Raw genomic sequence first — 22,998 nt, 5'->3', positions numbered from 1 at the left:
TGAGTGGACAACCAAAATGGATGAAATGTGATTTTATTTGAAGTTTTCAGAATCATTTTTTCTCTCCTTAAAGAAATGGGCATACAGTACATGAAGCTGCATGAGTGTGACTGGGTACCCTTCTGCTTGCTGTATTAACTCACCCCTGCATTTCATCACTTAAATAGTGAAAACACTCTACTTCAGGGCAACACATCTTGGTATAGTGCCAACCTAAAATATCCAGTATTGCTATAGGTGAAATGACTGAAAACTTATTTTAAAAAGGTTCACATCTTTCCCCCTGCTCCCCTGTGGTTTTCTAGCCCTCAAAAATATTGCTGTTTGTGAAATGTTGTGGGACCAAATATTTTCACTGATTGGATTGGAAATTCATTTCCAAATCAAAAGGCTTTGATTCTGTGTGTGAATTTTGGCTTGTGGTGACTAGATTGGCACATGATCACACACACACTTTTATAGTGCATGCTCTCTTTCCTTCTCCCACACATCTCAAGTCAGGTGGGAGTGACAGCAGCTAAGAGCATTGCATGTTGAAAACTAGCATATAAATCCATTCCATATCTTCTGCCCCAAGATAATAGTCTGTGTTCTGGCTTGTGCAAAGGGCCTAACTGAGGTTTGAAAGTGTCAAGGAGGGCAACATCTACCATATCTTTTTGAGTGAGGAAAAACCCGGTCAGCAAGTGGAAGATGGGGTAGATAACACCAGGTTCTGGGAAATTGCCTCTCAGAAATATGACGTATTTTCAGTCATATTGGAGTAGAAACATGAAGAGGGGAGAGATACAGCCCCTGTAAAGGGAGGCTGTAGGAAGTAGGTGTAGTGGGAGTTGAACTATGGTGGACTGGAGAAATGGGCTGGCTGGCCTGCACAGGTGATAAGCTGCTGCACAGACTGGCAGATGTGGGGAGCTATGTTCCAACCAATGGCTGGGGAGTGGCAAGGGCTGACTGGTGGGCAGCGGTTAGCCATAGGTCTGGAATTTGAGACTTACCTACTAAGGTCAGTGGGAGCTGATGGATCATTTTATGTTTGTTTCATTAGGTCTGGTGGTGCCAGAGTCAGCTCTGTTTAAGTCAGTACCTTTTGTTTCATGGACAAAAGGGACTCTTTCTGGCAGGAGGAATTTTATGTCTTTCTCTCCTTACTTTTCTTGTTTTGTCATCTTCTCCCTGCTGTGTGAAAACCTCTTTTTATTTTCTCCTAGTGTTGCTTTTTCTCCTGACACCTCTGTCTTCTCAGCCTGCTTAAATTTTGGGATGTGAGCATCCACCCTCCCTCTCTTCTGCCCTATGCACCTGGTCTAGTGTCTCCACTAGACCTCTCTCTCTTGGAGTTGGGGCAGGGGGAGGCTAACACTCTTTCTTCTTTCCACACTAGTTTTCATCTCCCCCTTCTCCGTGGGCCCACACTTCAGCTCTCTCTTTTGTTTCCTTGCCCCATCCAAGATAGCTAAATATAGATACCTTTATAACTATACAGGATAGATAGATGGGGGGCCTCTATGGGCCTGGTGACTTTCATCCTCTCTTCTTCAGTCCCCATCCCCAAAGATCTAGCTGGCTGTCTCCACCTCTTCCGCAGAACAACCATGAAGCAGCAGTAATGGATAGAAGCTGACTGTTGGCAATGGTGGGAGAGAATAGGGCAGGGAAGGAGGAGCAGAAAATCCACTCATTTCCTTTTCGCTCTTACCTGCTGTTTTCTTTTCATTGGAGAGGACTGCTGTTCCATGGCTGGCATGTCTGTATTATCTGCTGTCCCTTTCAGTGTCTGTGTCTATGCAGCTGTGAGGCAGTACCTTAATGACTTTGGGCATGAGAAGTGATCCTCCCTCAATAGCATTACTCTGCCTCCACAATTTTCTGATTTGGCGAACAAGACCACACGTGAAAGGTAGACATTCCCTATTGGGAAAGGGGCAGGAAGGAAACTGAACTGATTAAAACTGAAACTGAAAACTTTCATTTTTTTCTCACTGCAATGAAAAACAAACACATTTCTGGTTGAATGAAACATTTCATTTGACCCCAAACCATTTTTTTTCCTGTTTTTTTTTTTTTGTTTTTGTTTCATTTTGTTTGGGGTGTGTTCACCCTTTTTTTGGTTTTGTTTTGCTTTTTTAAAATTTCAGTTTCAAAATGTTGCAAAATAAAAAGGAGAAACATTTTTCTTGTGATAGGGTTTTAATGAACTGTTTTAATTCTTTGGAGGGAATAACTTTTTTTTGTCTGAAACTCTTCACCGAATTTGACCTGAATTCACAAATAGTTACAATGCCTTGAAAAATGTATTCTGGGGCAAATTTAGTATTGCCAAAAAATTGCCTAATTCTTCTTCAGTACATAAAATAGATCACCCATGAAGAGAACCAGACCAAATACCATGTGCAATCTAAAACTGGACAACATGGTTTTGATTAGAAAAATGAGTAATGTCCTCCTGTGACAGGATGCTGAGCAAAGACTGCTAAGTCCATCCCTTGTCATCTCCCATTTAGGGAGGTAAATAGGAGCTGGCTGGAGAAAATCAGCTCCTAATTGGACAATTAGAGGCAGCTGCCAGCTGGGCAATTAGCTTGGGCCTATATAAAGAGCTGAAGAGAAAGAAGCAGAGGAGGGAGAGGAAGGAGCCAGGGAGTGGAAGCAGAGCGGTGGCTCTTCCCTCCTGAGTCTAATTGATAATAAGGCAAGCTGTATACAAACGGTGGTCGGAGCACTCGTAAATAAACCTGCACGAGTGGTTATGGAATCAAGGGTTTCTGAGTGTCTTTGTGACCAGAGAAGAAGCAGAAGCAGGGCAAGGCTACTGAGCACCCTGCTATACCTCCTAATAGCACAGTAAATAAATAAATACAAATTGTGACTATTTCCAATTTTGGAAATATTTCCTCCTATTTAATGAACCCTATTTAATGAACAGGAGGCATCATTCAGTGGAAGAATATTTCAGCCACCTCTAGTCAGAAAAATTTTCTTGTCTTGGAAGCCTAACTTATAAGGTGTGGGGTAGTCCTATGAAAATTGAGACTAGCCAAAGAACACTAGGATCAGTGGCATGGCAACCAAATGCTGGGTTGGTGAATGGTAGAAAAGATTTTTAACTTTGGTTTTTGGTGTCCGTAGGAAAGATCTGTGACTTCTAGTGAGCTGTGTGGACAGTGAAAATAAAGATCTGCTGTGAGCCAGCTACCGGAATAAGCTTTCTCCTCTTCTATGTATTGGTTCTGAGCATACATTTGGATGTCAGTTTTGTCTGCCTGCTTTCATTCTCACCAGACTATTTCATAGATCCATTTCAGAGAATTCTTTCTCCCTTTCAATATCATTTAAACTTACCTTGTTTTTGACACTAGTTTTATGATGCACATCACAATTCTGAACTGTGCACTGCTTAGGTACTTCTACACTAAGATCTGCTGCTGAAGGAGATCTAGAACTGAGGAATGGAATGGCTCCTTAGATGTCCAGAGTAAATCTTTGGTCAAATAGGTTTTCCATTATGTTTTATTGCATTCTAAGTCTGTGATAGGCAAGACAACGTTAACGTAAAGCCCAATTAGTTGACACCCATTAACAAGTACTCTTACCTTATTGGCCCTAAGTTTACATGACTTGTACGACTAAATCTAAAGCAAAAGGGCCACGAAACCTTTTCAAATCCCCCCTCCTTTCTAGAGTCACAGATAAAAGTACATGCGCTATCTTTGCTGAGCTTTTTATCAGCTCCTGAAGTTTCTACAAAAGCTTGTTGCTGACCAGGAAAATAGGTCATGAAATTGTTCGGCAATAACGATGATCTTTTGATGTGTCTCAGCAGCAGCTTTCCTTTAACAGAAATCTTGTGGTTCGAGTTCTTCACAAATTGAGCTTCATGCTGCACATATTTTCCCCACTTTAATGAAATGCTTCTGTCTTAAGTTTTTTTCTGATTGATATAGACATTCTGGGGTTCTTTTTAATTATTAAAAGGTATTTTCAAATGGTCTCTCCTGAAGCTCAGAAGTATGTTTACACACTGCTGCCAAGCTAACACCTGAGATATACTACTATATGGCTTGAGGATACTAAACATTAACATGGCTGGGCAATAAATGGTGACATACTGCCACACAGTTCCGTTCAAATTGATCTCTCATGGCCACTAAGGGCATTTTTCAATCAGCAGTGTTTTCTTAACTCCCCAAGGCTGAAAAGAAATGCTATGTAAACTGACAGTGTTAGCAAATACAGAGTGAAATATGTATAGCTCATTTGATCAGATATCTCTTTAGCAGAGAGCTGAATTATAAATCTGTGAAAAGGAGTGTTGCCAGCTATGCTACCTTGTTGTTAATAGGATAAAAAAGCAATGGGACAAGAATCTGGGATATATTTTCTGATAGAACCTCTTTTCCTTTTAAGAATATGTGCATGCGTGCGCACACAAATTATTTGAGGAAATCTTTTGGATTCATTGGAAAACCTCTAATCTGCTGTTGAGGATTCCCATCAATTTCAAGTCCTGTCTAAATCATTCAGCCTGGGCAAAAATACATCAATGCTTGGCTAACCCCATCTGCCTATGATATCTTTGAATATATAAGCTATTATAAAAAAAATTATCCATGTGGTGAAACGAAAAAATAACTTTTCCTGTCTACTGTTCTGAGTACAGAAATATAAATATTGAATCAGAACTTGATGTACTTTGAGCCAGACTACGCAAAAAGAAACGCCATCAGGCAGGTAGAGAGAGAGAGAGACACAAATGTTTTAGTAAGATGTATGTTTATCCTGATAAAACTTAGTTCTGGATATTGATGTGAGACATGATATATCTATTTGTGGTCAACTATAAAAGTATCAAATTTCATTTCCTGTCATCAGTTAAAAGGGGGCTTACATTCTGACTCTACCACTGGCTTTATTTAAGCTTTGTCTAACCGCTAGGCCTAGTACTGCAAAACTGAGTAAAGCCCAAGTAAAGGGTCTTTTTGTACCAACATAAATGTGCTGAAGCACTGTGTGACGGAAGGAAGGAAGGACTCCTCAGACCCAGCAACAGCTGAAGGCTCATGTCATCTGTGTGGCTGGACTAAGGCCAACTGTTGCTGGGTATTGAGGGGTGTAGTAGTAAGTAAGATCTGCTGTTCCCTTCTATCCATACATTGGTTAAGAATCCTTGTGGATTCATGCTGTGCTGGAACTCGGTGGCTACACCTCCAGCCTTCCATTTCACAGCACTGTAGTGTGGAGAGAGCTGCTGCGATGCATATGAGGGGTCAGGCATATGACAAGAGAATCTTATGTGGATTTTTTTGGCAATGCAGTGAAGTGGTAATGCAGTTGCTAGTGCATTTTGTTCTAATAATGCATGTGTGTAAGTGGGTTCAGAATAAGGCCTAATGCTAATAGTGGCTGTGAGAACAGTTCTTTTCTTTTCAAGCCATATAGACAGAGCACAGCAGTCCTTTAAGCCAGGAATTTTATAATGAAACCTGATCTATGGAGGCCAACGGAATCTACACTTCTAAATCTATTTGTGTTGTTTAAAAACGGTTATTTTTAAGTATTCCAGAACAATGTATTGTGATAGTGTTTGAAATGGTCATGGTTTGGACTATCCTGTGATTTCAGCACACAGTGTGTTAAGGTATTCTTGTACAATTTTATTTTTATAAGGGGGTTAGTAACAACAAATAGTATATGAAGCGTGTGTATGTATATACAAGTTTCTAATAACCACTTTCTCTCAAGTTCTTTATCTGTATGTAATTGAAATTGTTCTAGATTATAATAATTTATAATACCTTGTTGGGGTGGGCTGTTACTTGAAGGAATATATACAACCAGTATAGTTTAAGACGCATTAGACAATGAACAGAGATTACCATTTAAAAAAACCCAAAATCCTGTCAACAGTTACCATACAACAGTATCTGAGCCAGCAGAGTTTTCCCCTGTACATAGAACAAGAAATAACCTCAGAGGCCCAAATACCATAGCCTCTTTCAAAGTATCTTGTCAATTCCACTGCTGATATTAGCTGGAGCCAGGAAGTACAAAGACATTTAAAAATAAAAAAAAATAATGAAGCAATGGGTAGTTTGAAGAAAAGAGTTCTTAAGTTTTTGGGTAAGGTTACTGGTTTATTCTTATTTTACCTGAACCAGTTCTCCCATTCATGGTGATGTTGGCCCTACACTGTAATCATCTCTGTAATGGATACTACACCAGTCTACTGGAATGCTGAGAAGAGACATCATTCCAATTGAATACTGAAAATGATTGGAGCTTGTTTTATGCAGTGTAGCTGTGTCAGTCCCAGGATATTAGAGAGACAAGCTGGGCGAGGTAATATCTTTTATTGAACCAACTTCTATTTGTGAGAGACAAGCTTTCTAGCCACACAGAGGTCTTCGGCTTTGTCTACACTGAAGGTGGATCAGATCGACTTATCTGGATCGACTGAGCAGTCCATGAAGACCCGCTCAGTCGATCCAGAAGTTGAAATTATTAATCCACCCCCGAAAGTGGCCTAGCACTGTGTCGACGGCGCAGTGCAGCGAAGACGGCGTGCAGAAGAGAAGCACAGCAGTCGATGGGAGTTACGCAAGTTCTTCGCGTACTTTGCGTAACTCCCATTGAGTGCCGCCAAATTGCGGAGGTAATTGTAGACTAAGCCTTCTTCAGGTCTGGGAAAGATACTTCCATAGCATAAGTAGTTAGCATGTATTGTAAGGGATCATTCAAGGTAAAGTGGCCCACTTTAAACACAGGGGGTTAGTGGATTACATTTTGTTGTTATAAGCCAAATCCAGTGTCTCTGTTCAGTCCATGATATGCTCCTAGGCTCATCTTTTGAAAACATTGTGCAGGTTTCCTTTGAGGATGAGGACTGATAGGTCAGATATAGAGTGATCACTTAGTGATAGCATATATCTGTCTTGTTTTCCTGTATAAATTCATTCAAGACCATAGTACGGATTGTCTGGTTTCACACAAATTTCACCTCAAATATTTACAAGACTATAGACAATCCTCAGATATCCACTCCAAACATTGCCAAACTCATCTGTTTCATCCTCTCAGTAACAATTTTTACATTCAACAATAAACATTTTGTCCAAACTATGGGAACAGGCATGGGGCACTAAGATGGCTCCCCAATATGTCAACCTCTTCATGGACTACCTTGAAGAGGAATTTCTGGACAAATGTACCATGAAACCAATGATATACCAGAGATACATCAATGATATTTTCATCCCCTGAACAGTTTAAACTCTCTCATAGATTTCCACCACAACTTCAACAACTACCATCTTTCCCTTAAACTCACTCTGGAACTCTCCCACAGTAGCATCAACTTCCTGGACACCACAATCAGCTTCAGCAATGGAACCCTACAGACATCCATAAACAAGAAACCGACGAATCACCACATCTACCTTCATAGATCCAGTAACCACCCCAAACACACCTAGAAATCTGTTATTTATAGCCAGGCACTCGGATATCACAGGAAATACTCAGAGCAGGAAGTCTGGGATATACACTTTGACACATAAAACAACCTTCACCAAACAAGGACACTGCTCCAGAGAAGTAGATCACATTATGGAATGGACCAACCAAATACCCTGAGAGAACCTGCTTCAATACAGAAATAAAACCTCTGACAGCATACCCTTAGGTGTCACCTACCACCCAACACTGGAACCCAATGGGATATCATCAAACAACTAAAACCCATACTCTATGGGGACCCCCTCCTGAAAAATCTTTCTTGAACCTGCACTTCTGGCCTTCAAACAGCCCCAAACCTCTCTAAGTTCATCAAAAAAAAGCTCCCCATACACCAGGACACGCCAACTCAAAGCAGCACTAGACTCTGCCAGAACTGCAGGTTTTGCATCTATTGATGTATCTCTACTGCTATAGTGATTAGCACCCCCCACGACATACCTTTCAATATCCATGGATCCTAACCATGCTGATCACAACATGTGATATACCGCATCCAGTGTACTAAATGCCACAACAACAACTATGTGGGTGAAACCAGACACTTGCTATGCTCTTGAATGAACTCACACATGCTATCACCTGGGGATGAACAATTTCACAAAGTGATCATTCTATATCTGACCTATCAGTCCTCATCCTCCAAGGAAACCTGCACAACATGTTAAAAAGATGCATCTGGGAGCTTAAATTCATTACTCTGCTAAACACTAAAAATTATGGACTGAACAGAGACACTGGTTTTATGGCTTATGACAACAATCTATAATCCACTAACTCTCTCTTCTTGTCCTATGACTGCACAGGTGTTAATAGACCACTCTACCTCGAATGGTTCCTTACAGTATGTACTAATGACTTATGCTAAACAATCTGTTCCCTTGCATTTTGTTGTGATGCTGGAAGTACCTTTCACAGACCTGAGGAAGAACTCTATGTGGCTGAAAGCTTGTCTCTCATCAACAAGAGTTGGTTCATTACAAGATACTACTTTACCCACTGTGGAGCTGATTTAGGAAGTTACTGATGATGACATTCCCCTATACTGTTTCTGACATACAAATGCATTCCTGCCTTCTTAAACTCTGCTGCGTGAGTGCTCATTCCGGTGACACTTGACTGTTAAGGTGATTTAAGAAATGCCTACTCTAGACAGGATCATTCTGATAGCTTTGATTTACACCGTGAAATGATCACCTATAGTAAGTGGCATCAGTTTCTTAAAATGGTATCTTAAGCAGATAAAATCTGAGACTTAGTACTCAATTTACTTTTATTGAACATTTTTATTTAGAAATTTCTTTAGCATATGGTTGCTTTGCAATATTAAAATCAGGCAAATTTATGTTACATGTAAGCTACCCATAAAGGTCTTACAAAGGAGCCTCCGTGCTTCCTGCTGTTTTTTTTCCAAATACTGGAAGCTGAGGAGGCTGATGTGTAGATTGGGAATTGAAAATACTCATCCTTTCTATGAATGGCTGAATTATATCACTTTGAGAATTACCAACCCCTCAAAAGCAACACATTTGGGAGTGATGTCTCAGCATGATGATAAACCCAGGCTGATTTGCTGATGTTGTAATATCAGTCCCAGAATATCACCCTCTGGAGGCAATATATACTGTACCTGTAACCATCCATCTTTCTTTTGTGAGGGGAAAAAACAAGTTAAAGGCAAGTAATGAATGAAAGAATGAGACCGATTTTCAAACATGGGCACCTATAGATAAATGCCCAATCCTTGAAATTGAGTGTTTCAAATAGGCATTTAGCTATATAAATGCCCCTTTTACACACTTAAAATGACTATAAGTGCATCCATGTGAGGGATGTACTATATACTGGAGTGAGGATACTCTCCTGAAGGCATAGGAAATAGGTGTCAGGAGATCAGAGTTCTATCCTTGATTGTGCACCGGAGCACCTGTGTGACCTTAAGCAAATACTTTCCTCTCATCTCCCAACTCCCTCCCCAGGAATTAAGAATGCTCTACTGGCCTATATTAGTGCTGAGACTCCATCCACTCCTACCCGGCTCCACTGTACAGGGAATAGTGCCAACTCCCGAGAATGCATTGGAAAAGTGACATTCTTTCCCCTTAAAAACAAATAAATAGCACCCACTAATCAGGTGCATGCTCAATCCAAACCATATGTTATTTCATTGCGTGATTCTTTCAACAGCTGATAAAAGGATAAGGATAAGATACTTCCACTTCTCATTGGTAAAGGCAGGTGACTAGTGGATAAGTAATCTAAGATGTGCATAGTAGAGAGATTCTATTGAAAGTCAAGCTGCTTAGAGAGCCACAACTTCTGACTGCTCCAAGTGCTGGAGCAACTAGCGTGAGCTGAAACTACAGTGTAATGTTCAGAATGCAATCAGTGCATCATAATCTTGTTTTGTACAGGATGTGTGCACATCTTACTAATTTTTGTTGGACACAAGAACTGAGCGTCAAAGAGACTTGGAAAGAAGATGTGGGAGAGAACTGAGTGAGCAATGAAAGAACACTTCTGTGTTTCTTTCCCCCCCCCCCCCCCCCAATGAGCATTATAGGATCAAAGAGGGGAGAGGTAAAATGTGGACTGAATAAGAATAAAACACTTTTGTGCTTTATTTCTTGAGTATTAGAGTAACTAAGAGCAGAAAACAGGCTAGTGAAGAAGTATAAATTAAGACTACCTCCCTAAAGCCCTCTTCATTGTAACTGTCCCTTTCTTATTTTATAGTTACCTTTTTAGGCGTGACTAGTTAGAAAAAAGAGAACGGTCTTGTCTTGTCTTATTCCTGAAAATTAATTTAATTTAATTTTTTAACTCGTTGATCTGTTACAATGTAAGATGAACAATAATTGCTAACTTGGACCACAGGGGCAATTCAGTGGAATGGGACAAGGGTAATGTTGTCTACTTCTTCTAGTCCAGTTAGGTAGTGTTGCTTACTCATGATTTCATCATGGGTATCATGATATTTGTTGTTCTTCTTAAAGCCCATCCTGCATGATAATCTCAGGGTGGTGGTGGGTTTTATTGTTTCGTTTTTTTTGGTTTTGGATTACAGTAAATTTCTAGCCCTCATGGTTGTGGAGAAAAGCTTGAAAATATGAACCAAGTGTAATCTAAAAGCTGAGACACCAGAAAGCAAATAAAACTACCCCACAATTATTGGCTTAAAAATCATATTTATCTCTCTGTGTGTGTAACTTCATGACTTTCTGAATCCTGACTTGTGGTGATTTTTTTTTTTTTAACACTTTAGGTTACGTGTGACAGATATGTCAGTTTCCTGCAATGTTCTTGCAAGACCTTATTGTATTGTACATGTATATATTATTGTGGGCCAGGATCATATGTAATCTCTTTAGGAGGTGATGTGATAGATGTAAGACCTGTGTGTATAAATAATTATTCTGAAAATGCATCAGATAAATATGGACTCTTGAGACAATAATGGATTTCTTGAGGAATCCCTGGGGGGGGGGGGGGGGAGGGAGAGTAACTTCAGTTATGCAAAAACCTAGCCTCTTGAAGCTATGTTCTGAGGAGGAGATTCATTGTCTGCTGATTACCTGTTACAGAAGGCCAAGATCAAAGGCCTTAGCTGTGTAAAGGAAATACATGATCTGCCCAGTTTTTGGGTTCTGGATCTGAGACGGATGAAACACGGGGAAAACCCAGTTGTGGATTTTGAAGAACTAAAACCTACCAGAGTCCTAGGCTGGAGTTGGGGATTGACTTCTGGTAAACTTTCTAGCATGCATGTAGGTTCCTTTATTGTTTTTAATACACTTTTCTCTAATGCTTTAACCTTAAGAATAAATGTGCTTGCTTAGAAGGAGCTGTGTGGTAACTTATAAATGCAGGCAATACATTAGCCATAGCCCATGGGAAGAAGGCAAAATGCAAGCACTGGCCTTTTAGGCAGTCTGGCTAGCTGAGGTATCAGAGTTTAAGGCAGGGAGTTGTGTAACCTTAACATTCTCGGTCAGGAGAGAATGAGACACAGGTCTCCGCCCAGTAGAGTTGATACCTAAGTGCTGGAAGCTGACAGTGTGTGTTCTTGGTTGCCCACAGAGAAGGAAATACAAGTGCAGTTACCCTGAAACAGTAACATTATGTTCACGTCATACAGACTGATTAGAAACAACTACTCTTGCTGGAAGATGTAATACAACACTAAACATGACTTTATTAGATTTCAGAATAACACAAGAACCCACAAAGATTTTTGCCAGCAACACCCTGCTCTCTTGCAGGACTCTGAATTTCAGACCTACTTCTGAGTTGCTTAGCTATGTAGTCTTCCCTCCATAGCCAGTTCCCAGGCTGCCACCTCTACCCTGCTGCTCCATAGCTGTCAAGTTTTGTGCAGTTCTGAAACTTTATGCAAAGGATTTAATGAGCTAATTTTCATAATTTATATGTTCTCTAAAAATGTGTTGTACCAGTGATGGGGATAAGTCATGGAACAGCACAAAACTTGGAAGCTTTTACTTTATTCAAGCACATACAAACGCAATAGGTTATAGAGCACCCAAAACCAATTGTTACCCCCACAAGTCTGAGGCAGTCTGTGACAGTCTTTGGGCGATTCAGTTGCAGCTGGAAGGTTCCTGGTGATGCTAAGAATATGGGTGAGTGCTGGAGGAGAGTGGTAGGGTTTCTAGTTGTTGGATTGGATCTGCTTAGAGAGCCATAACTGGATTGGGTGGATACTTGTTGTCTGGGGTAATAGCTAATTGAGAAACAGGTTGGGGAATAGAAGCTGAAGGCAAAACAAGGTGTGTCTGGGGATGTCTGGAGCTGAAGGTGCTAGAAGGAATCTGGGTACTAGGTGGTGGTTTCTGGTGTGAAGCTGGGGACCACATTGATGGCTGGGTTGGGATGTCTGGGGGAAGCTGGGGCTAGGTGGAGGCATCTGGGCTAAGCTGGGCATCTAGGAAGTAAAAAAGTGGGTAATCTGGGGGACTGGGAAGTGGTGGGGGGAGATGGGGCAATCTAGGACCAGTACTGTGACCCTCATATTCTTTCCCTAGTGGTTGCTGCTCATTTGTGATCCACTGAGGGGGAGCCAGAGGCACCACATGACAGCTGCTGCCTGCTACGTAGACACCACCGTGAACTCTGGATGCATGACATTAAGTGGATCACAAGTATGCATGACAAGGCTGCCAAATGAGTATAAATGTGAGATGCATGATGCTAGGCAACCCTGCTGCTTGCCCTCACACAAAACCCCCTCTTTCTGATGGTACCTGATTCTCTTTGCCACAAGATACAGTTTCCTTGTCCTGTTCACTAGGTATGATGGAGCCTTCTACAGGCTATATGTTGAACTGGATCTCTGCTCTCCCCAGAATGTCTTGTGGCCTGATCTTTTTCTTCTCCTTCCATTTCACGTGGGAGGGTCGGCGGGAGGAGGTGTACCCACTAATAAGTCAGCAGGTTCATTATAAAATCATACGTCTATGATACCATAGATCAGAATATCAGTATCTACAGTGGTAACTTAGGGTCTTTGTGGGAAGTCTGGCTTTCGGTGGCAACACAGCTCTAATTTTAAGGTGTAATAGAATTTATTTTTACCTAACACCTCTCTAATTCACAAGTGCTCTGAAATTCCATGAGTCTAAGAATGGTAATTCAGTAATTCCTGTAGACAAATGGAGCAAAGATCATGTGCTGATCAATACCTCACACAGAACAGGAACCTATTTATTGAGAGGGATAGTGCTGGGCAGAATGCTGATATTCTCCTCTATTCTTTTTAAAAAATGTGATTGGACGTTTGACTTCCACCAGGACAGACATCAGAAGGGAAAAGAAAGGATCTCAATTTAATGTCTTGTCTGAACTGCAAGCACTGTAGAGCATAAACTCAAACAGCTGCATCTGAACCAGCTTATCTGAGTCTCTTGGATCTGTGAAACTGGAGTACTAGTCCTATGAGCATTGTATTTCCTGTATTTCCTGCTCTACTCCTCCTTGGTCCAGAAGTGCTGTGACAACAGCTGCAGCCTTAAAGATTTTTTATTGGCACTTGTTAGTTTCCTGTCTCAACTACACCCAGGAAGCACAAATGAAAACAATGTTTGGGAAGGGTGTGTGTAGAGGAGGGCGGATGGTAGGGTGACCAGATGTCCTGATTTTATAGGGACAGTATTGATATTCAGGGCTTTGTCCTATACAGGCGCCTATTACCCCCCACCCTGTCCCAATTTTTCACATTTGCTGTGTGGTCACCCTAGTAGATAGGGAGGGGAAAAACGAAGAGGAGACTGAGGGGGACTTATTCAAACTTTTTGAATGCTTTTTGAAAGGCTTTGATTTAGTTTTGAGCAAATTCATACTTTACCTCAACCAATGCACTCATCCCTATACACAGCTCCCATGCAAATCTACAGATATCTGTTTTATATCCATGGATATCCGCATCCAAGAATGCAGATGGGAATATCTGCAGACCATGTCTGCGGGTTGCGGATTGGATACGGATACAGGGCTCTACCATGATTCAGCCACACAGCTTCCAATGAAACTTGTCTGTTTAAAATCCCATGGAATGCTTTGGAAAAATTAGGAATATATGTTTCACAAATGACAAGCAATGACTCATAGTTATTGTCTGGGAGATCAGATCATGATGAACATTTGGAAAAAGCGTATGATGATAAAACTATAGTGACAGTAATATTATATGCTAAGAACTAAGCAAACACCAGTAATTTCAGATAACCTGTGTAATGTTTTACTTAAAGGTATGTGGTACCTGGGGAATCATGCATACAAATACCGCAAAATAACAAGATTCTGGCATATGATTTTTAATGTGCTGCTTTGAAAATATGCCTTTGTCTTTTGTTACATTGGTATAATATAGGGAAAAATGTTAACTAGCTGACTCTGCATCTTGATGTCAAAGTCACTAAAACCTTTTCATTCAGTTAAGCTGATTGGGGAGGGGGGGCATATATGCATGTGCCAATAATAGAGGAGAACTAACTCACACTGCATTCTGTAGCTCCTTAGTAAGGTTAACAAACTACATTAACCATTCACTCATCTGTAGATCATAATTAATCACTCCTTGAAAATTACATTGTATAATAAATGAGGACAGACATGATTCATTAAAACTTCTAATTAATTCTATTTAATACTATTTCATAGTTCATTGATAATTGCTGAGAGAAGGATTACATTGTGGGATATTTGATGCATTAATGCCAAAGAAGCAAATAGGGCAAACATGATCTAGAATGAAATATGAATACTTGCAAATGAAAATGTCACTTGTTTATCTCAGCAGTGCCTGGCAGCATCACTATACTGTACTTCAGGGTCTGTTAGCATTTTCACTGTCAATCTCTCTTATCACTCGTTTCTAATCTGACTGTTAAAAAATGAATCCTGGGCTCAGAGGTAGCACTGTGCCTCAGCCTGGAAGGGCACATTTAAAAAACCATACATTGAAACAAACAATTCAGTGGAAATTTTGAGTGGGACCAATTGCAGGCTTGAGAGTGCATCCACAAAATCTGACTAGTTTATTTTAAATAAAGAATAAACTTTGCAAGTGATTTAATTTGTAGTGTGAAATTTTAAATTTCAGGTCTTTGAAAAATAAGAATGATCAAGATAACTGACTAAAAAGAGTGGCTGCATTAAAATTACTGTCATTACTATTGTATAAGCGTAATGCCTAGAGGTCAGGGGCCCATGGTGCTCCATACTGTACAAACTTGTAACAGAGAGATAAAACCTATTCTAAAGAGCTTACTATCCAAGTGCTTGTCTACACAAACACTTAGTTCACGGCAAACTCGGATGTAAATCTACACCTCACTGGCCTGCCAAGTATGGACCATACACTAACAGATCCTGAGTGCCCTTTGATCTACTTATGCTTCAAAGTTGGAAAATCTGACCGGATGTTTTAGGACTTGTTGGTCTCTATATTAAGTAAATGTTTTATTTTTAAAACTTTACAAAAATTATTTAATTGGATTTTAAAGAGTATAAATATGAAGAAATGAGGGGGTGAAAAGCCAAAGTAAAATGGAGAAAAAATCCTAACGATATACAGTTACAAAATGGAAATTACAACACTATTTGCAATTATGTATGTGATCCATAATGTCACTAACAGGATCCTACATATTCATGGAATGACTTGTAGTCATAGCCTTTCAAACGGGTTTTATGGTTGATCCATTCGATGTTCTTTGGCCTATGTAAATTGAGTTTGGTAAATTCAATTCAGTTTGGTGGACAGGCCTCCACAAAATCAGCCAGTGCTACCACAAGTGGCATTAATTGATACTTTATTGACAGTCTTATTTGAGAAATCAGTGGCTGAAGAGGTGTGGAAAAACTAAACTGTCCTCTTACTCTGGTTTGGTTATAGGCCTGTTTCTGAAGCAGATTTAGGAAATTTGTTTTGCTGCTGTCTATTATGTATCTGTTCAATCTCTGGGGTGTCAGGCTGACACCTCTCAAGAATATTAAACTAGGCTATAAACTCCAATTTTAAAAAAAATTAATGTAGTTTCTTGTGAAAGGTGTGAGATATTTATGGAGACTAAAGACCTCTAATCACACAGCAGTTACAGCACAGGTAGCAGGAGTGCTGTACACCACACTGATGTGTCCCATCTGTTCTTCTTGCTGAGACCACTTTTACTGATGAAAAGACAACTGTCTCCATGCTCATTCCTACCTTGTCCCTTCTGTGGAAATTTACAGTGGGTGCCAATTATGATGTGGACAACTTGACTGGGAGTGCCAATTATGATGTGGACAACTGGATGGGGACCACCAACTCACTTCACATGGCCATTTTATACTAGCAGAGAATTTGACTCAATGTGGCCCATTCAGGGAAATGATTGAAGATATTTTAATAAATTCAATCTGATCAGATTAAACTGTTTATGATGATGACTTGATTATTATAGTGTGCTTTGTATTTAGAGTAACGTTACATCCAAGGGGTTCAAACCCATTTATAAATATTGGGTTTGATTCGCTGTAAAGCTTTTTGCCAGTTTCTGCACTCTTGGGGAAAACTCCCAGTGCTGGGAAGTCCACTCAGAAGGTGGGGGAAGTGGAACTAGGTGCCTGCAACCTCTCTTCTGTCTGGGCCTGTGGCAGAAACCACTACCTTGAAAATAGGAGAGGGATATGGCCAAGCCAGATAGGGACTCACTGATTCATTGCATCCCACAGGGCATCTTCACCAGTGAAGTGTTTCTTTGGTTCTCTTGGTGACATCACTAAACACTCCACAAGGGAAAGTAAAACGGTATTTACTGTGTTGTGCCTCTTGATTATACTGCAACATTAAGATTAAGCTAAAGCAAACTGAGTTGTAACCTTGTGGTGCTTCTGCTTTGGGGTCAGTTTTTGGCTACATCTACACTTCAAGCTTAAGGTGCGATTCCTAGTTCACATACACATACTCTCGCTGAGAGCTAGCACAAGTGTAAATAGCAGTGTAGCTATGGTAGCATGGGCAGTGGCATGGCTAAGCCATGCCATGCTGAGTATGCACTCACTTATTTCAAGTGGGCTTGTACTCTGCACTGCTAAACTGTACAGCTGCTGCCCAAGCTACCATGGCCCCTACTATTTACACTCACACTAGAGCTGGGAATCACACACCCAGCTCATAATGTAGATGTAGTCTTTGTGTCACTCTTCAGATGAATGAAAATTGCACTGGTCCATGAAAAGAAAACTAAATAGAAAAAATGTAGAAGTTTAATTTCAGGTTACTTGTTTCATAATTCACACTGTATGTAATTTACATGCTTTGAGCTTGCACGTAACTGAATACCAATGAGTTTTAGTGGATATAAACCACCAAAAAGTACTGAGTTAACAAAAAAGCACCTGTTATGTAATAAATTTTTGTACTGTGCTTCCATCAGTACAGATCTAGTATCTTGCAGGAGGCATTTTTTAAATGTAACACTTTAAATAAAAAAGAGGACATGATATTCCCACCTGAAATATTATACCCTTACTTCTAGACATGCTTCCTTTCTTCTTCCAGTAAAAGCCTATTTAAACTGATTAATGCAAAAGAAAACTTTTGCCTTTTGGCATAGAAATCACTGAATTGGTCCTTGGTTCTTAAGAAATAACCTGGGAATGAGCTATTCATTAATGGAGCATAATTTGGTGCTATTTCAGTTATGAGTGCTTTTTGCATTGTGCTTTAATGATGCCAAATATGATGGGGTGTTCACCCCACATCAGCCCTAACGGGCCAATTAGTGAGAGAGACCACATATGAAGGGTTTAGGCTCGAGAAGCAATCCCTGTTTGGAAGATGGAGCTCAGCTGAGCAGGAAGCTGGCAACAGAAATGGCTGCAGTGAGGCAGTCTGCAGCCATTCTCTGTGCATTAGAGAGGGAAGGAGGGAACACAGAGAAAGAGTAGGACCCTGGGAGCCTGGCCCTGGCAAAAGAGGGTACTCAAAAGAAAGAAGGGTAGAGAAAGCCTGTGGGAGACCAGTAGGAAGCAGCTCCGGGAAAAAGCAGCAAAACTTTGGAGACTGAGCAGACTTTGTCTTCTCATTGTAGTGTCCCTGGGCTAGAACCTGGAGTAGTGGGTAGGCCTGGATTTCCTACCAGCCACTGACAATGGCATTGCTTGGACAGCCGGCCCAATGAGACTCTATATCCAGGAAGGGGAAACCACGTAGTGACCTGGTCGGAGGGCTGAGTAATGAAGAGGAAGCTGCAGCTCCCAGAGCAAAAGCAGGGCTGCAGAGTGAGAAAGAGGACAATGGGCAGGAGAGACTGCAAGTGGCGGTGTCAGACTTGAAAGAGAGATATTCCCCAGAGCAGCTAGGAGGAGGTGTCACCTGCAGTCAGTGAGTGAGTACTCTGACACGAAGATACAGAATCTTATGTGGACCTTTCTTATTTGTTTGTCAATTTTAAAGTAAAGAACATCAGAATTTGTATGGTGTCTGTTGGTTCTTTCCAAACTGTAGGGAACCTTATTCCATTCAGACTCAGAAAATCCATAAATTCTTTTTCAGCTGTGGATTGTCTGCTGTGTGTGATGAGCAGTTTGGCTGTACTATATACTAATATTGTACTTAGGGTTTTGTAGTACTTCACGTGTTCAAAATGATGTACAAACATTCATTAATTTCCACAACTCCCTGTGTGAGGTGAGAAAGTATCATCTCCACTTACTTGGGGAACTAAAATACAGGGTCAAATTCAGCCATACAAATAAGCATGTAAAACTCCTACTGCCTTCAATGAGAGTTGTGCCTACTGACTCTCAGGCTGTATTTCGTCCAGAGAAATGAAGTGACTAAATTCAGGAGTTCCTAGTCTGCGGTCCAGTTCAGTCAATTAGACTGCATAGTTTGTTATGGATTTTTAAAAAGGAATATTCAAACATAAAAACACATGCCCGTGAAGCAACATCTGGATAGAGTTCAGCCAACCTATATTCTTTCCAGGAACTCTCTTTCTCTCTCTCTCTCTCTCTCTCTGTCTCTCTCTCTCTATGGACATTGGGGAACTTATTTTTTCTTATTAGACAGAAATATTCATGCTGAACATTTTTTTACATGGAATTATTTAGTAACAAGGAGGAGACTCTAATAGTCCATGCAGTGTACAGATACTGGTTGGTTTCTCTGATACCTTAAAATCTACTCACTTCACTTCCCCTGATGCTGGTGCTGCTTGTACTATTGTGCTTCATAAACAATAGGAAAAAAGGCTTGCTATGGCGTTTTACATGCTTTGACTGTATAACAATCAATGGAACTGGAATCAGAGTGCCCATGTTCCCTGTAGAGACTGTTATTGAGGGGACACCGGGGAAACAGAGAACTGGTAATCAGGGACATGGACAAAGCAATTCCCAGGGTTTAATAAAATTCCATTTGTTTAACTTAACCTTCATTCAGCTTCACTCTTTGCAAATGAAACAATGAGAACAATAAGTCTCAGTTCCCAAGAAATGGAACTGTACTATCATGATCACTAAATATTACCAGATCTATACCACTTGACTTGGAGTAATGTCCTGATGACATCTCCTTTAGGTTCCTGACTAGGACTTTGGAACAGCTAATGGTACTGCTCCCAGACAATCCATTACAGGCATACTCTAAACTTGTCCATGTTGGGACTGTACTTTGTTGCTAATCATGCAGTACAGACAAACTCAGAGTTATGTATCTCAATATTGAATCTGAGTGACTGGATTCTTTTCAATAACCTGACCCGCACAATGTCTGAGGTTTACTATACTGGCAATGCTAGCATAACCAGGTAGTAAAGCTATGTAAACACCAACCCTCAGAATATCTTCAAAATAGGAGGCCTGTTTCACAGACATAGAATCAGCTTAACTGGCCCTATGTTACTTCTCCAACAAATGCCCAGGCAGAAGATGTACTTGCTTTAAGAAAGGGCATAGTTAAGGACATTCCTAGGCCCTGGATATTTCCAGCTGCCATAGTGGAGGTGGTTACAGCTGGTGGACAAGTAAGGACAGCTCTCAAGGATGCTCTAACCTATACTGGGGGCTGATCTGATCCCCACTCCCCACCCCCGCAGCAGCCCTGGGACTGAGGAGGAGCACTACCTCTCCTCTTGGTTCCTTTGCTGGTCTCAGCATCAGCACAGACTGACATAGTGCCCCAGGTACCTTTTTACAAACAAAACTTTTCCACACCCAAATGAGCTCATTCCTAGCGGACATTCCAAAGGGATGGACCAGAGTGAGAAACTCAACAAGCTGCCCAATGAAACAAGAAACAAACAAAGTCAGTGTGTAAAGGTCTGCATTGCAATAACACCATGAGTATAGAATTACTTGATCCATTGGAATGATACATCTGATTTACAGAATGAATTGTTTTTTTGTTTAAGAAAAGAGAGGTAGAATCAAGGATTTGCTCAGGGCTGATGTTGGAGAAAATGCTCCTTACTTCCTATATGTTAGAGAGATTGTTCATTGCTCTGGATAGAATGAGGACAGTCAAAAGATATTGTGAAACCTTGGGCTATCTGCTGCCTTTTGTAGATGCCTTTTCTGATAAGTTGCAGCAATGTCATGGAAGGTTTACTCAGTATCCCTGACACTTTAAAAAAAAATCATTTATATTTACTTTTCTTTCTTTGATTGATCCTATTTATTTGCACTGAATCCAGCCCTTCCTCTCATGGTATTGATTCCATCTTAATTAGATGAGAGGCCTGTGTTCTGCCACTTGTCCGTTTACATTAGGAGAAACAAACCTGTCACTGAGTGAGATGTCCCTAGAGAAAATCTGAGAACAGGACCCTGGGTGACTAATTCAAACACCAAATCAGTCCCATGTGGACAACAGATCTTTTAAGAGGGGACCTAGTTAGTCTGAAATTTTGGAATCTTTAAATCAAAATCAGTTCAGAAAGCTTATTGTTTTTAAAAGCAGCAGGTTGCTTATGGTGAGTGTGAATGATAGTTCCTTGCCCATAAATTATATGAATTTGAGGTTTGGTCTACACTATAAACTTAGGTCGATGGAAATTGTCTTATGTCCTACCTATTGGATTATTAGACCTAATAATGTATGTGTCTACACTAGCAGGTCCCTTTCACCAGCATAACTCACCTGTTACATCAACTTAAGTACTTCACCTCCATGAGAGGCATAGTGCTTAAATTGATGCTGATGGGTTGACAGAGAGGCAGTGTAGACGCAGCATTGTTTAAGTCGACTGAATTGGCCTCCAGCAGGTGTCCCATAATGCTCCACTGTGACTGCTCAATTGATTGTTTTTAACTTCGCTGTACAGCAGCAAGGTACACAGGAAATGGCCCTCCCTTGTTAAAGTCCCAGGAACTTATGAATTCCCATTTTCTCTTTGATCAATGTGGAGCGCTCAGCAACCCAAACACGCTCCAGCCTGGAATACACAGGAGGTGGTGGATCTTATTGGTTTACGAGGAGACGAGTCAGTGCAGGCACGGTTCCAAACCAGCTGGAGAAACATAGACATTTAGGAGATCATTGCGTGTGGCATAAGAGACAAGGCTACACCTAGGACTCACAACAGTGCTGCGTGAAAATCAATGAACTTCGACGGGCGTACCAGAAGGCAAGGTACCGCAGACATGCTGCTTCTACAATGAGCTGCATGCGATCCTCAGCAGTGTCCCCAACATCACCCTCAAAAGCAGCATGGATACCTCAGAGGAATCAGAGTCAGAGTCCTGTTACCTCAGACAACAACAAGGAGAAAGTTTTGGACGAGGAGGAGGAGAATGGGAGACAATCAGCGTATCCATTCTCCCAGAGAGCTAGGAGCTATTTTTAACGCCAGAGCAGTCCACCCAGTCGCAGGACAGCATCGTGGCTGACTGTGGTGCTGGGTCAGGCACGTCCTGGAGAGTACACAATTCCGATCAAATGGTAGGGATTATATGCTGTTATATTTCATGTATAATATCAAGAAAAAGTCAGATGCAGTGGGTATCTGATTCCCACTGACCACTTCATCTATGCAGAGGGTGCCTCTTGGAAAAAAGACTGTTTATGTGCACAGGGATGGTCTGGGAAACCTCCATGGAGATCTCCAGGAAACTTTCATGGAGGTACTCTGCAATCCATTGCAGAAGGTTTTGGGGGAGGGCTTCCTTATTTCTTCCACCATGGTAGGACACTTTTCCACAGCACTCCAGTATTAATTCTGCTGGCATCATTGTAGTACACAGCACAGCAGTATAAGGACTCGGTCTGTACCCAGACATTTGCAGAATCTGCTCCCTTGCCGTCTGTTACCCTAAGGACACATAGGGTCACCTAGGGAGATGGTGGTAGTTTTCATTACTAGTCCTCGTACCACAAACAATAAAGCATGTGATCTCCCACCTATCGTGATTTCCAGGTACCTCAATCATGGTTTCCCTGTCATGCTGTTGGTTTGGGTTCCAGGGATTGGTGTTGATCTAATAATCTGCAACCCTAGTGTGACTGCTTCCAGCAGCATTAAGGGAAGGGACGGGGGGAGGGGATTACTTTGTTCTATCACAGCTGCAACCCCCTCACATCCCCCAGAGCCACTCGGATAAAGATCACACTTTGGGAGGCTCAACTCTGGTCTCTGTGCACCATCCATTTTGCTAAGAGGAGTCTTAAGCACATACAAATATAATAGATTGTTAGAGTACCCCAGAACTAAGAGTTACGGCCATCAGAAAATCTATGACTGTTGTGGCAGTCTTGGGTGAATCAGTCACAGATTTCCTAATGGCTGGTCCTTCCATCTGTGCCTGGATATCTTTTCAATGTGTCCATGAAGCAATCTGCCTGATTCAGACTCGCTACTTCCCTCTTATGCCCCAGAAGTTAGAGACATGTCAATCAAAAAAATGTTACATAGGTGACCAAACAAATCAAGCAGGAGTTAGACATGTCACTAAATAAATTGTTATGCAAGCATTTGTCCA

At 41.0% G+C, this 22,998-nt stretch overlaps 1 long non-coding RNA gene across 2 annotated transcripts in view; it reads left to right on the top strand.

Moving 5' to 3' along the window:
- The window catches only part of LOC137167061 (uncharacterized), a 90,384-nt gene extending 73,931 nt beyond the window's left edge, over positions 1-16,453 (top strand). For both annotated transcript variants that reach the window (XR_010923955.1, XR_010923956.1), the window contains 2 exons: positions 12,555-12,671; positions 16,264-16,453. This is a non-coding gene — a long non-coding RNA (uncharacterized lncRNA). The remainder of the gene's footprint in view (positions 1-12,554; positions 12,672-16,263) is intronic.
- The last annotated feature ends 6,545 nt before the right edge of the window (positions 16,454-22,998 follow it).

This window comes from Emydura macquarii, unplaced genomic scaffold, assembly GCF_026122565.2.
Source record: "Emydura macquarii macquarii isolate MOO-44397 ecotype Brisbane River unplaced genomic scaffold, CSIRO-AGI_Emac_v2 contig_2897, whole genome shotgun sequence".
NCBI classification, from domain to species: Eukaryota; Metazoa; Chordata; order Testudines; family Chelidae; genus Emydura; species Emydura macquarii.
The sequence above is the reverse complement of the archived record's forward strand: the minus strand, read 5'-3'. Positions and strand labels throughout refer to the sequence as shown.